Raw genomic sequence first — 13,289 nt, forward strand, 5'->3', positions numbered from 1 at the left:
GCCTGCTGTCGGAGACGACTCACAAATCGATCAATCGCCTCTCCCTGTTGTTGCCGTATTTATCTAAATCGGTAACGTTCATAGTATTTGTTGACTAGCGGTTGGAAATAGGTATCGAGTGACTGGATGGCAGATGCATAGGTATTCCCCGTGTCATCTAGAGTCTCAAAGATCGTTTGGACTCGCGGTCCAGCGGAATGCAGCAGGAGTGCTCTCTTCCGAGCGTCCTGGTTGATGCCTCGTCCGTCAAGGTAGTACTGAAAACTACGCTTCCATTTTTCCCAGTTTGCGCCTAGGTCAGACGTCGATTCGTCAGGAAATTGAAATCGCTCCACTGGAGGTATCTCCATTCGCCTATTTGGGACTGTTACAGAGCTCCGTAGGGGATATCAACGCGCACGTGGTCACCTCTTTGGGGGTCCTTGTGTACCTTACGCTCCAAACAGCGCACGGGCAGTGGTATCAAACGTACCCTTCAGGATGCCGGTCGATCCTTCTCCAATCTGGCCTATCCTCGTCGCCAGTTGTAGTGTTCTGGTTGATTTATTGTTCTGCACACTCAACACAACTCAACACTCTAACTAACCCGTATATAGTACCCGTATATAGTACTACAATACTCTAATATACTACACTATCTACGCAACTGACATAAGGTCGACGTCGAATGACATGAAAGGCCTAACATTTGTCTAATTGTCCGTGTGTGTGTGTGTGTGTGTGTGTGTGTGTGTGTGTGTGTGTGTGTGTGTGTGTGTGTGTGTGCGTGCGTGTGTGCGTGCGTGCGTGTGTGCGTGCGTGCGCGTGTGTGTGTGTGAGCGTGTGTGTGTGTGTGTTGTTTGTAGGTCTGTAGTCCTTTTATCTTTGCTTTCAGTTTTTTGTGTCTGTATTGTCATTTTTTGTCAGCTACATCACAACATCTTACAACAATGTTGATTGCATTGTTTGTTTGTTCGTCTGTGTGTTTAACCGTCTCGTTTCTGTTCATCAATCGGTTTATACATCTGTCTTTGTATCCAGCTGTTTGCCTTGTTTCTGTGGTCGTCAATTTTTCAATTCTTACTGCTGTTCGGTATCTTCTACATCAAATGGCTAGTAAGAGTAGTTTCGTACAATCACATGCTTTTGGATTTGTTGGTCAAGATGCTGCCGGGTACCTTTGGAATAGTTCTGTCAGAAGGTCAACGCTTAATTGTTTCTACGCTTTGCGTGTCTCTTTGTCCTTCTGTAAGCTTGCGTGTATGTCTATATGTCCTCTCTTCTATTCCGATAAATTCGCTATAGTTTTTGTTTACAATTTGTGTATTCTTTGCAATTAAAGTCAATCTTTCTCCGGTTGCAGACAACTGTTACTGTGTTTGTGTGCATGTATATTCTGTCTCTTCGAACAGGATTCTTGGAAAACAAACAATCAGTAACCTTCCAATTAACTACCGTTTATTTCTTTGTCGCAGTGTTCATGTTTATTTTGGCAATGAAGCGTAATTGTATGCTCAACCAAGAACATCGACACTCGATGACAGCTTCTCACACAACGCAACGACATTATAATTATGGGTAGGAGCTACAGCAGGGCCAGGAAACCCTCTATCTCTATCCCTGTAAATAGACCCATGCACTATTGATACCATACTACAGAAGTAAATTGCTTACAATCGAGATTTGTTTGATGTGATTGATTACCGTGGGACCAGATGGCCATAAGTTGCCCTTGTGGTTCTTTAGTGTTTGAGTACAATTAAGACATGTTACTAAATTAACGAATCCATGCATTAGATCACAAATAGAAATCACACTGACTCTTAGCTGCTGCCCTAAAACATTGACAAATTTTTTGGAAAATACTTTATAGCTACTTTACTGCATTGCCTTCGTTAGTTCATTCCAACAAATTAGTTTACAAGAGCGGTACGGCAAGTACAGCGATCAATGAAATATTTAATTTTTTATATCGCGTAATGACAGTGGAGAAATGTTTCACAATAATAATTGATGTTTTCTGTATGGCCTTGCAGAAAAAGACCATTAATGCAGTGGAAGCTAGAGTATTGTCCTCAACCTACTCTTTCCTGCCGACTATTTCCAGGGCAACATACACTATTGTTTGCCTTGTTTGTACTAATATTAATAGGGGCGGTCTCGATGCAAATTAATACGCTAATCGAGAAAGTGAGCCGTTTTTCGATATTAAAGTCAGTGTTGTTACACATTTCTTCAAATTGAAAGGGTGGGAGGGTGGTCATGCACTGCCAATCTGATCATTGTTGGGATCTAGGAAAATGTCCGGTAATTGAGAATGTCTCATGCATAGCTAGGGTATAAAAATAAAAATTCCAATAACTTAACGGAATAAGTAGATATATAGATTTTACAGTAAAATATAATTGATTAACTACAGTTAAATTTTGTCATGTAGTGCTACTTTTTAATTAAGTTAATACTCATTGCTAGACTGTAACTAATGGCTATTAATTGCAGATACATGTTTATGGCAATACTGGGCTATTTGGTTTGCTTTATCATTTTTGTACCACTGAGAAAATAGACTAATATGTGTATACAGTAGTCCACTAGAAACGCTATTTGTCTGGTTCAGCAGGCATCCAATATTTTACACATGGACGCACGCACGCACAAGCGGCCCGGTGAGCCAGCCGGCTTACTCGGACTACACCCGCGGTGCATCCTCACACTGTAGATGAGAGAACTAGAACGGAGTATGATAGCTGGTGTGCGCCATCCGCATACTCGGTCAATTGAATAAACAAACTCCTGCGCATCACATTTCAAGCCACCACGTCTCGTTTCGGGCCGTCGGAGGCAGCCGAGGCGAAATCCGACGAGACCGTTCGTCTCGGACTCGCGATCTCGACCGGCCCACCGCGCAAATTTTTTTTGGGTCCACTTCACGCACACATCCCGGATATATAGCCCGAATAAGTTTAACTTACACGTGCACGGTAGACCATTCTCACGTGCACGCATGTTGGATCATGCATGATTTAGTAGTTCGAAATGTGTTGCTATGCTGACAGATCGTGGGAATTGCGCTTTCTCTGCGAGCAGTTACCACACTCAGTAAACAGCAGTGGCTAGTGAAAGGAGAGCCCCAATATGGGGAATGTTGGTTGCTACAAATCGTATTCTTTGCAGAAATCGACTTTCTCGGTTTCGTGATGCAACTATTATACAAGACGACAGAGGTTTGTACATTTTGCTAGTGAATTGATATTAGTTAATTAACTAATTGTTAATTTATTAGAATGCAGTATTTAGTAACATTAAAGCACAATTTATGTATTTATGGTAGTATTTTTGAACCTTAAATGTGATTTAATAAATAGTAATTTATAATTTATAAGTATATATATATATATATATATTTTAGAGAGAGAAATAATATTATATTTTATAACAAACTACTAACAGACAAAACCGGCAAATCCCAAGCAATTACATCAGCATCTAACATTAATCTACTTTGTATCATGCGAGCATTAAATTTTCACAAATTAACAGACAGTTGTTGCATTACATTATATATATGGATAATGTGTGTTAGATACCCACGTAGGTGGGTTTATATAAATATATGTATTTCTAAATATATATATATATATATATATATATATATATATATAGATAATATATATATATATATATATACCAGTAACTGTTGCAGAAGAACCCGTTTTTAATTAATCATGTACTCTGCTGTTACTGCAATTAATTTGTTTGCATAAGAAATGTTTGGCAAACAGGTAGGATCACAGTAAGCTGTTGATCTGCGCCATGGACAGTCTGTTGCCACAGAACACAGTTTTTCATTAGCCTAAAATAGAAGCAATCCATGATCCATTTTAACATAAAACAGGAATAACTTGTTCTGAACATTCATTCTGAAAATTCTAACTACAATCTGTTCCTCTCTATAGATCAAGGAATATGAACAATCCAGGACATTTGTTGTTGTGAATTCAGTTAATATGTAGTGGTGAGCTAACATTTAGTGGTGGAAGTTTTGATTGATGTCTACAGTCAATGTTATTAATTAAATTTATATAGTAAATGTCGATTGATTATTGCAGTTAATATTTATTGATTTAATACATTTCATATTTCTTTGATTAATTAACACAGTCAATATTGTAAATAGAGTCAACGTAACTTCTTTATTCTGGTTGTTGCAGATTCTAGATGAGTAACCTGGATAATTTCCATTGTTGCACCTGCCAGAAGACGAATTACATGTGTGGTTTAGGCATAAGTCACCTATGTTTTGATTAATTAACATTTTCTGGATCTCGATAAGGTACTTGCATGCAATGTCTCAGTTGTATGTACTGCACTTGTAAGTCAAAGAAGGTTTGAATTTTTAGTTTATCTTTCGAGATTCTCCAGAGTTACACAGAAAGTGCCTTTTCTTCAGGGAGCTGCCGTGACCAGTTTTCTGTAGAAATGAGTGCAACTAAGTTTGTATAGCTGCATTGCATTTTGACTCGTAGTGCTTTTAGCTATTGTACTTTGTACATTTGATAGATTATTTACAGGATCTTTTGGGAGACCAGCCATGCTGAAAGAGATTTCTGAATAAATTTGCAACATGATGGTGTATTTATTTATATCTATAATGCTCACTTGAACGATCTGCCATTCATTGTGTCCCTGGCTGTTAGATTGGGAGTTGCTCTCAGATAGGGTTCCATATATGAGGGCTAGCTGTTACAGTAATTCTGGTTTCAAAACTTGATAAATACCAAAGGGCAGTGTTTCTTTACTATGATGAGATGGAGCAGTTGATGATGCGTATTCACAGTATCTTATACCATGCTCAAATTGACCACAAATAGAACTACGTATATACAAGCACAAAACATTATCATGTTACTTTAAGTCTTTCTTCAACATCTAGAGCGTACACTGTTATATCCAACTGGTAATGACTATAACTGGTTAAGATTGAGTTATGCGTATACAGCATTGTAAACTGGTAAACAAACGTCATAAATATGGTAAGAAATGTCACAGCAGTCGCTAGATTTTGCTAGAGAGTACTTTGACATGTCCTTCCCCGATCTACCTTCCAATATTCTTCACACATCCTATACACACAATGCAAAATATTAAGCATCTCATTCTTCAGGTAAATTCTTGAATCTCTTTCTACGCATTGTAGTGTTCTGTCTAAGTGACTAGATGATTTTAGTTAGCATTTCATGTCCCATTTAATTATGAGATTGTACATTACATGAACTAGTTACTTGTAATCACATGTACCACACATCCTTGCTAAGTACCTATAGCTAAAGCATGCTTCTTTTAGAGTGTGCCTACACTATCTTGTTTAGACAGTGTAGATATTAACCAATATGCATGAGAATTTGTTCCTGTCCAGAATACCACAAATTATATTAGCTCACCACTACTCATGTTAACTGAATTCACAACTACAAATGTCGATTAGTAATACTCTGCCACCTAACTGCAGTAAAGTAATAAAAATACTTTGAGCTAAACAAGTTTGTTCCTTAATTTAATGTCCATACTCCTGTCTAAGTGGTGTCCTCCCACAGGTTATTCAAGAAGACAAGTGGTTCAACAAGGTCTGTCACATTCCTGACACTTTGAATCTTGAACTCTTGACTTGAGCAAGATACAGCAATTTCAACAAATTCTGTCAGACAAGCCAGCCTCTGCTGTGGCATTTGGTGACGTGACTACAGTAGCTACCAAATGCCTAGACTGGCATGTGACAGATGGTTGGTTACCTGATACACTGCTTGAAGGTATGGCATCGCTTCTCAATTGCTCATCACAAGATTGTCTTTGCCTTGTGCTATCCAAAGTTTGCTAATTCACGTTGAACACATCCATAGCATTAGCTCTGAACAACAGAAAGAAGATTAGACTTATATTCCTGATCGTCAACGTACAAATTGATGCCTTAACTGGATCTTCTGTTGCATCAAATACATTGATGAGTAGGAATCATTGGACAGTGGTTGATTTAGATTTGAATTCAAAAGCTTCCTTCTATGGTGACCCATTGGGATACCCAGTTCCTACCAACTTGTTGGTAGAACTAATACAAACACTGGACTATGTAAGCACTGCCTTAGGTGAAAGAGTGGATATTCACGATTTGATTCCTATGCATAGGCCGACATTTGAAAAGATGGAAAACACGCATGATCAAGGCATTGCAAAAATTTCCCAATACAAACATGTTCTTCTCTTTGTGGGGTTATTGCCTTTGTTTTTGTGGCAGTTGCAGCATTTTCTCCAGAGAATCTGTGGGCACACATCTGTTCACCACAGCTGTCCTTCTATGTGACAAAGCAAAACTCAAACTTTACCTTCAACCAGGGTTCTCCCCAGGATTTCAGGAAAGTGTAGCACTAGCCCCTCCCTAAGACCACGCCCATCCAATAACGTCACGACAAAGTCCCAATTGCAATACTGATCTATTATCAATATATTAGACTTGCTGCTGAAAATCGTCTATACTAGTTGTTGTTTACAGGCTGTCAGCTATCAGTAACCCATTAGTTGGAAGAGTACGAATTTAGCATGGACAGCTGTTGAAGTCAAGATATTGCTTTGACTTGCAACCATGCATTGACAAACCTGTTAACTAGTCTACTAAGTAGCAGTGCAAGCTTGCTAGATACACAATGTGACACAATTGAATGCATAAACACAATGACATACTATTTATTCGTAATCATTGCTTCAAACAGTGACTGAGTATATACCCTAAGGTTGCTTGCTACGTTAGAGAGTAATAAGCAAAACTGTGTTCAATCTTACAAGCTGTCCACTATAAAATGAAATTATGCTGACTCTGTTACAATATTGTAATGCATCTGTTCCTCTTGAAAGCCCACTCCAGACATGCAGCGTTAAAGTCAAAGTCTTCTAAACAGGGACCTTCAATAGAGATAAACAGCAGCTGCACTGTGATTTTGTTGCTCAGAGGGGGTTTCTCAGAGGTGTCATTATTCTATTCAGTTCAGAAAAGCCCTCTCACAGTCAGCAGTGAAAGCAGGGATTAGCTGGGCAATGGCTGCAAGGTTACAAATGTTTGGAAACACTAAGGAAAGGTTCTCTTTCTTCACAATTGTAGCCATCACGTCTTGTTCTGTATGGCAAAGAATTTGCACTTTGAAGTGGCACAGCTGTTGTAATCTGACTGGAACTATTTTTGCAAAGTGGTCAATCAGCCGACCTATTCAGTATTGGCTTTCTTCAAGCCGCCTACTTAGTAAGCAGGTTCTAAACATGCAAATTACATCATTAAGATTACGTTTCCTTCACATGCACTTGCTATCCCGTATTTGGAGCATATCTAGACAATCTCAAATCACTGATCTCTGAGAGTGAAGTAGAAATTCAAGCGTAGCGCAACGCTATGCTCAAACACCCTGGGGAGAACCCTGCTTCAACCAAGCCCTTACACTCACTATCTGAGGAATACCTTAGCAGTATGGCTGCTTTCTGATCAAATTAAAATTTCAAATATCCTAGATAAGTCCATATTAACTGATGAAAACTTGCAGTCTCAGCAAATTCAAAGCCACCATCTCAAGCAACCTGAACGCCAGGAGCTTTGCTTAAGTCTGAGTAAAACTTTCAAGACCAAAGTTTCAGGAGAAAATGTAACTCTTCAGCAGCTTCACCATGCAAAGCAACTACTGATTGGCCCTCTTGCTATATGCCTGACAAAGCAAACAAAGTTGGTAGAAAAAACTTTGCAAAGTCTTCTTGCCAGCCGTTTCAGCTGGCAAGAAGACTCCTTTCTTTTCTAATGTAACCTGGTGCACTTCTAATGAGAGACATTCACAGAGTACAGAAGCTGACAATGTCAGTGAAACCTCCATGTCTGTAGTAGAACAACAGTCAGTTTATGTGAAAAGATGCACTTTAAGCACAAACACACTTCAACAATTTCAAACTACCAGTGAAGCCAATCTAGAGCACCCACTTGATACCAAACAAGAATGCAAATCTGATTCAGGCCTCCCTACCAGGATTATACCCTTGCTCCCTCAGCGGTACAACTATTTTGTTGACTCATATTGTCGGCATGAATTGGAATGTTTCTTGGAGCTGAAACAAGCAACTTTACTCTAGAAGCATGGACAAGTGCCAATTGTGACACTGCAGCTGTCCAGTGGATTACACATTTTGAAGAGGTTTCAAAAACCACCTATCGAATCACTACAGGTTTCAAAGCAAAAGAATGGCGGCTCCTTTTTAAAACTGTTCGTCATTGTCATCATTACAGGAAACAAAAAACTCTGTCACAAATGTCCACAGAAAGGAAGTGCAAACTAAAGAAAACCACCATACATTGTTCCACACAAGACAAAAAGTCAATGTGTCCTAGCACTTTAATAGTTAGGGTATACCCACCTGAGGCATCTAGAATCTCAGACCACCCTGAATATCTTGCCTTAACAATCACATACCACCCAATCCACAGTGGCCATGCGCTCAGCTCTAGGCCAGTCACAGAAGCTGTGAAAAAAAGCGAAAATTAGTCTCTTTGAGTCTGGCAGCTCTGCTGCCTCTGCAAAACATGAATACTTGACCCAACTCCAACTGAAAAGTGATCAACGAGTAGTTGAGAGCACTCTTGCAGACAGAGCCATAACCCCAAATGTACGAGACATTCAACGCCTCTTTAGAAAATGGCAATCAGACAACATTGGACCAGAAGATGGAGAGGCTGTGTTTGAGCGACTGCTCGAGGAAGTACAACGATACAACAAGGAACATGAAAAAGAGGGTGGGTGAGTATTTCTTCAACCTTACGAAGCAGCAGCTGCAATGAACATGGATGAACCTAAACCAAAAACCAGAAAGACTGATGCCATGCCCTTCCTTTTAGCTCTAGTCACTCCTCTCATGGTCAGAGTCCATGAAATGGTCACACAAAGTGCAAAGCTAGTCTTTTGTGACTCAACAGCCAGTCTTGATAACTTGAACACAGCTGTGTTCATACTTAGCTGCGGCACATCAGTAGGAGCTCTACCACTTGCTGCAGTTATGACATCCAGTGAAGATGCTGTTACCTTGTCAGCAGGGTTTACAGCACTGTGCCACATACTGCCCAAGTGTGCATTTTTTGGAAGAGGCCCAAATCTTGGACCACTAGCATTACTGACAGATGAATGTGCAAGCGAACGGATTGCTCTAAAGAGTACATGGCCTCAAGCGGAATTACACCTACATGTCTTTCATTTTTTACAAACTATATGAAGATGGCTTGGAGCTCAAATTCTGGTATCTGTGGTACAGACAGAATTACCTGTATGGCACTAACAAAACAACTTGTTTATGCCCCAAGTGAGCAAGCATTGACTGAAATTAAATGTGAAGTAGACAAAAGCCCTTTTCAAACATTCAAAAAGAGACTAGGTGATTACTGGCAACAAAGGAAAGAATGGGCTGTGTGTTTCCGAAAGAACTTTCCCACACAAGGCAACTATACTAACCTTTATTCAGAGGCTAGCATACGCATCAGAAAAGACATCCTTTTCCAAAGGAATAAAGCTTGGAATGTGGTACAAATGTTCAATCTTCTCACACAGACTCGCGAACTGTATTACCAGCGACATTTAATATCTGTTGCCACAAACAGATTAGATCATTTTGCCTCTACAAGATTTACTGTGACAGGAGTAAAAGCGTACACCATTCCATCTGACGACATTGTCGCATCAGATGACCCAGACGTTTACACTGTTGTGAGTCAGTCAGATAAGAATACAATGTGGTAGTAGACTTACAACTGGGTGAGTGCACCTGTCCCATCGGAATGCAAAGTCGACCTTGCAAACACCAATTTGCAGCAGCAATGAAGTATCGCAAAAGCAGTGTCAAAACTATCCCAACTTATTCACCTCAAGACCGTCAGCTTTTTGCAGCAGTGGCATTAGCACTACCAACCCATTTCCTTTTACAGTAGTGTCCACCAAAAAGCTGAAGAAGAACATCTAAAGTCTCTTCCATCAGTATGAACTGGTCTGACGAAGATATCAAACGTTCCTTTGAAAAAATTGCTCCTTGTTCCTGTGAAACAACTGAAGTGGCAACTGCAGCTGACGACAACATTGATTTTAGCAATACATTTCAAAGAGATCAAGCACAACCAATTAACAGAGGAAGCTATGAAAAGTCAAGGGATGTCATTGAAAGAGTACTACAGGTCACTAAAGATATCAAGGACGGACTGCATGAAAGTCATGTCACAGACAGCTTCATAGCTGCAGTAGAAAAGGTTTTGTTCCAATTATTGAAAACTACAAGGCAAAGGAATCCACTCACCTGGTACACAGTAGCGACTGCTTTCTGCTCTACACATGTTTGGTAAAGAGGTGGGAGTCAGAAAACAAAAGAAAAAGATTCGAGTACAACCTATTGCTGTAGCTAGACGACACTTCAAGTCCTTTTCTACCCGTCCAGCATCAGCAGGACGTCCAAGTTTGTTCATGAAAGCCAAAACTACAACCAAAATATCCCCATACGAATCCACCAGAGAGCAAGGAGAAACCACAATCTGACAATAAGTTTGAAAACAAATACCCCTAATGCCATCTAAACTGTACAAGAATACAAGATTTTTTGAGTTGAGAAAACTGTTTATGTTAATATTCCTTGATATAAAGAGAAACAGATTGTATTTAGTGTTCAGAACAAGTCATTCCAGTTTTATGTCCAGCAAACTGTGCACCCACTATGGACATAGGCATCTCCATTGTGTGTGTTTTAATTTTATTGTTAAAATGGATCATGGATTGATTCTATGTATTGTAAGCTAACGAAAAACTGTGTTCTGTGGCAACAGACTGTCCGCATCAACAACTTCCTGTAATCCTGCCTGTTTGCCATACATTTCTTACGCAAACAAATTAATTTCAGCAACAGCAGAGTACATGATTAATAAACAGGTTCTTCTGCAATAGTTACTAGTATATACAGTAGTGGGCAAGAGTATTTGCCGGGTAGTTTTTGTTGTTGATTTTTCATCATATTCTGGACTACAGAATGGAAATAAGTGCTGATATGAGCATAAATTGATAAGTTAGTTTGTTTTCAAAGGTTGTAATATTGTTTGCATTGAATATGCTTTGATAAGTTGTAATGCAAACTTAATTAATCTGTTTTAACTAGGTTGTAACAATAATCTTAATTAAATTGCAACAACCAACTGATTTAGACTCAATTCTGTACCAATTAGTCTTGATTTTCCTATTGCATGACAAACATTGACCAAGAAGTCGCTTTATTAATATTTTGTGCTTCCACCCAAACACAAACATCCTGAAAACCCTTGAAATTTCTTGCCTGGCAAATACTTTGTCCACTACTGTATATATATACACACATAAATTATAAATTACTATTTATTAAATCACATTTAAGGTTCAAAAATACTACCATAAATACATAAATTGTGCTTTAATGTTACTAAATACTGTATTCTAATAAATTAATAATTAGTTAATTAACTAATATCAATTCACTAGCAAAACGTACAAACCTCTGTCGTCTTGTATAATAGTTGCATCACGAAAAGCTTTTCTGGAGTCAAATGTTTCTCGAGAAAGTCGATTTCTGCAAAGAAAACGGTTTGTAGCAACCAACATTCCCCATATCGGGGCTCTCCTTTCACTAGCCACTGCTGTTTACTGAGTGTGGTAACTGCTCGCAGAGAAAACGAAATTCCCACGATCTCTCAGCATAACAACACATTTCGAACTACTAAATCATGCATGATCAACATGCGTGCACGTGAGAATGGTCTACCGTGCACGTGTAAGTTAAACTTATCCGGGCTATATATCCGGGATGTGTGTGTGAAGTGGACCAAAAAAAATTTGCCCCACCGCGTTTCGTGACGATCCGAGACCGGCGTCGTGTCGATCTGCGCGTTAGAGACAGACAGATGGCAGTGGGCGTTCCCGAGCGTTCGCGCAGCTCTGTACTAATGCAATTAACTAAACGTTTTGACAGTAATCTCACTGGAGAAAGAGCAGTTGAGACAATCTCTGGAGAAGAGGCTTTGCTTACTTGTCTCTTGCAGAGCTTGCCATTGCAGGCGGTTAGATCCGAAGTCGGTTGATCAGAAAGTTTCAAACATACGGAGGTGAGCAAGTGCGTCATGTGCCCGGAAGCTTAGTATTAGAGTGAGACGCACGCATCCGACGCATTCGAGCACACAATCGAAATGTTAGTACTGAATTAAGGGCTTTCGGATGCTAGGCCCGTCGATAATGTCATTGCCCACGACGGGAAGACAACATTCATGTTTATCTAGCTGAACTGTACAATGTCATCGTACATGTAAGTAGTTCTTAGATCTAGGAAAACGTAAGGATTGAAAGGAAGTCCGCGCAAAAGGAGTTAGATCCGATGTTGAGTAGGATGGTAGGCGTTCCCTATTAATGAGATGTAAGTACTTGAGCTAGGTACATGAAGGATCTCTATTTTCATTCGGTCTTCTTGTTGTTTGTAACTATATTGTTACTGTAGACACCATATTGTTACGCCATGCTCTGCTTCCTGGACACAAGTACTTAAAGCGACCTCCTAGTGAGATAAACTAACCGCGGGCAAGGCGGAAAAAGACAGAGAATCACAAGCAATTTCAACGGACATTTCTTGGGTACTGAAATGAAACTGAGGACATTTATTAGGAACAATCCTAATTTTTGCGGAGCTTAGCATGGACAGGCTGGTTTAGTTAATTAGTGCGTGCGTGCGAGCGTGGAAACGTACACGCACGCGTGTGTCTAGCTGTTTGTGTTGGCTATAGCTACCTGGAGGTTGAGCGAGGCCACCGGTCTCGAAACTAGAACACAAAAGTTGCACCTGTACAGCTAGTGGAACACAAAATGCATGCTCTACAGATTAATTCCTTATAGATTACATGGTTAGCGAGGTTTCAAGATTTAAATTTAATTTAATTTAAATTTAAGGAAGAGGAGAAATATGTAGTTGTGCCCCTTCGGTTATATCTGCACTTACCATTTTCTAGAGCAACACATTTAGTATTCACTGAAATATGCTTATAAATATTTGTAATTTGTAATAACGTTGGTTTTATTTAAGGCATTCTTCGATTTGCTGTAGTATTTCAGTGTGCATACTTTGATCAAATCAGATTCAAGATGGCATTGATTGAAAATATAGAGGGTGCTATTTTCACTACTCTTGCTACTATTGTTTTCTGTAAGTATCTTGTGACCTTTTTGAATAATTTGTTAATGGAAGTTTAGTTA

At 39.4% G+C, this 13,289-nt stretch overlaps 2 long non-coding RNA genes across 2 annotated transcripts; one reads left to right on the forward strand and one right to left on the reverse strand.

Annotated features, from left to right (window-relative positions):
- Positions 1–2,996: 2,996 nt before the first annotated feature.
- LOC134193405 (uncharacterized) lies at positions 2,997–4,603 on the forward strand. Its single transcript, XR_009972070.1, has 3 exons — positions 2,997–3,203; positions 3,936–4,312; positions 4,380–4,603. It is a non-coding gene; the product is annotated as an uncharacterized LOC134193405 (long non-coding RNA).
- Positions 4,604–4,876: 273 nt separating this feature from the next.
- LOC134193321 (uncharacterized) lies at positions 4,877–6,635 on the reverse strand. Its single transcript, XR_009972055.1, has 3 exons — positions 5,950–6,635; positions 5,769–5,884; positions 4,877–5,102 (listed from the first exon to the last, which is right to left on the reverse strand). It is a non-coding gene; the product is annotated as an uncharacterized LOC134193321 (long non-coding RNA).
- Between the last annotated feature and the right edge of the window lie 6,654 nt (positions 6,636–13,289).

This window comes from Corticium candelabrum, chromosome 17 (assembly GCF_963422355.1).
Source record: "Corticium candelabrum chromosome 17, ooCorCand1.1, whole genome shotgun sequence".
Classification (NCBI taxonomy): domain Eukaryota; kingdom Metazoa; phylum Porifera; class Homoscleromorpha; order Homosclerophorida; family Plakinidae; genus Corticium; species Corticium candelabrum.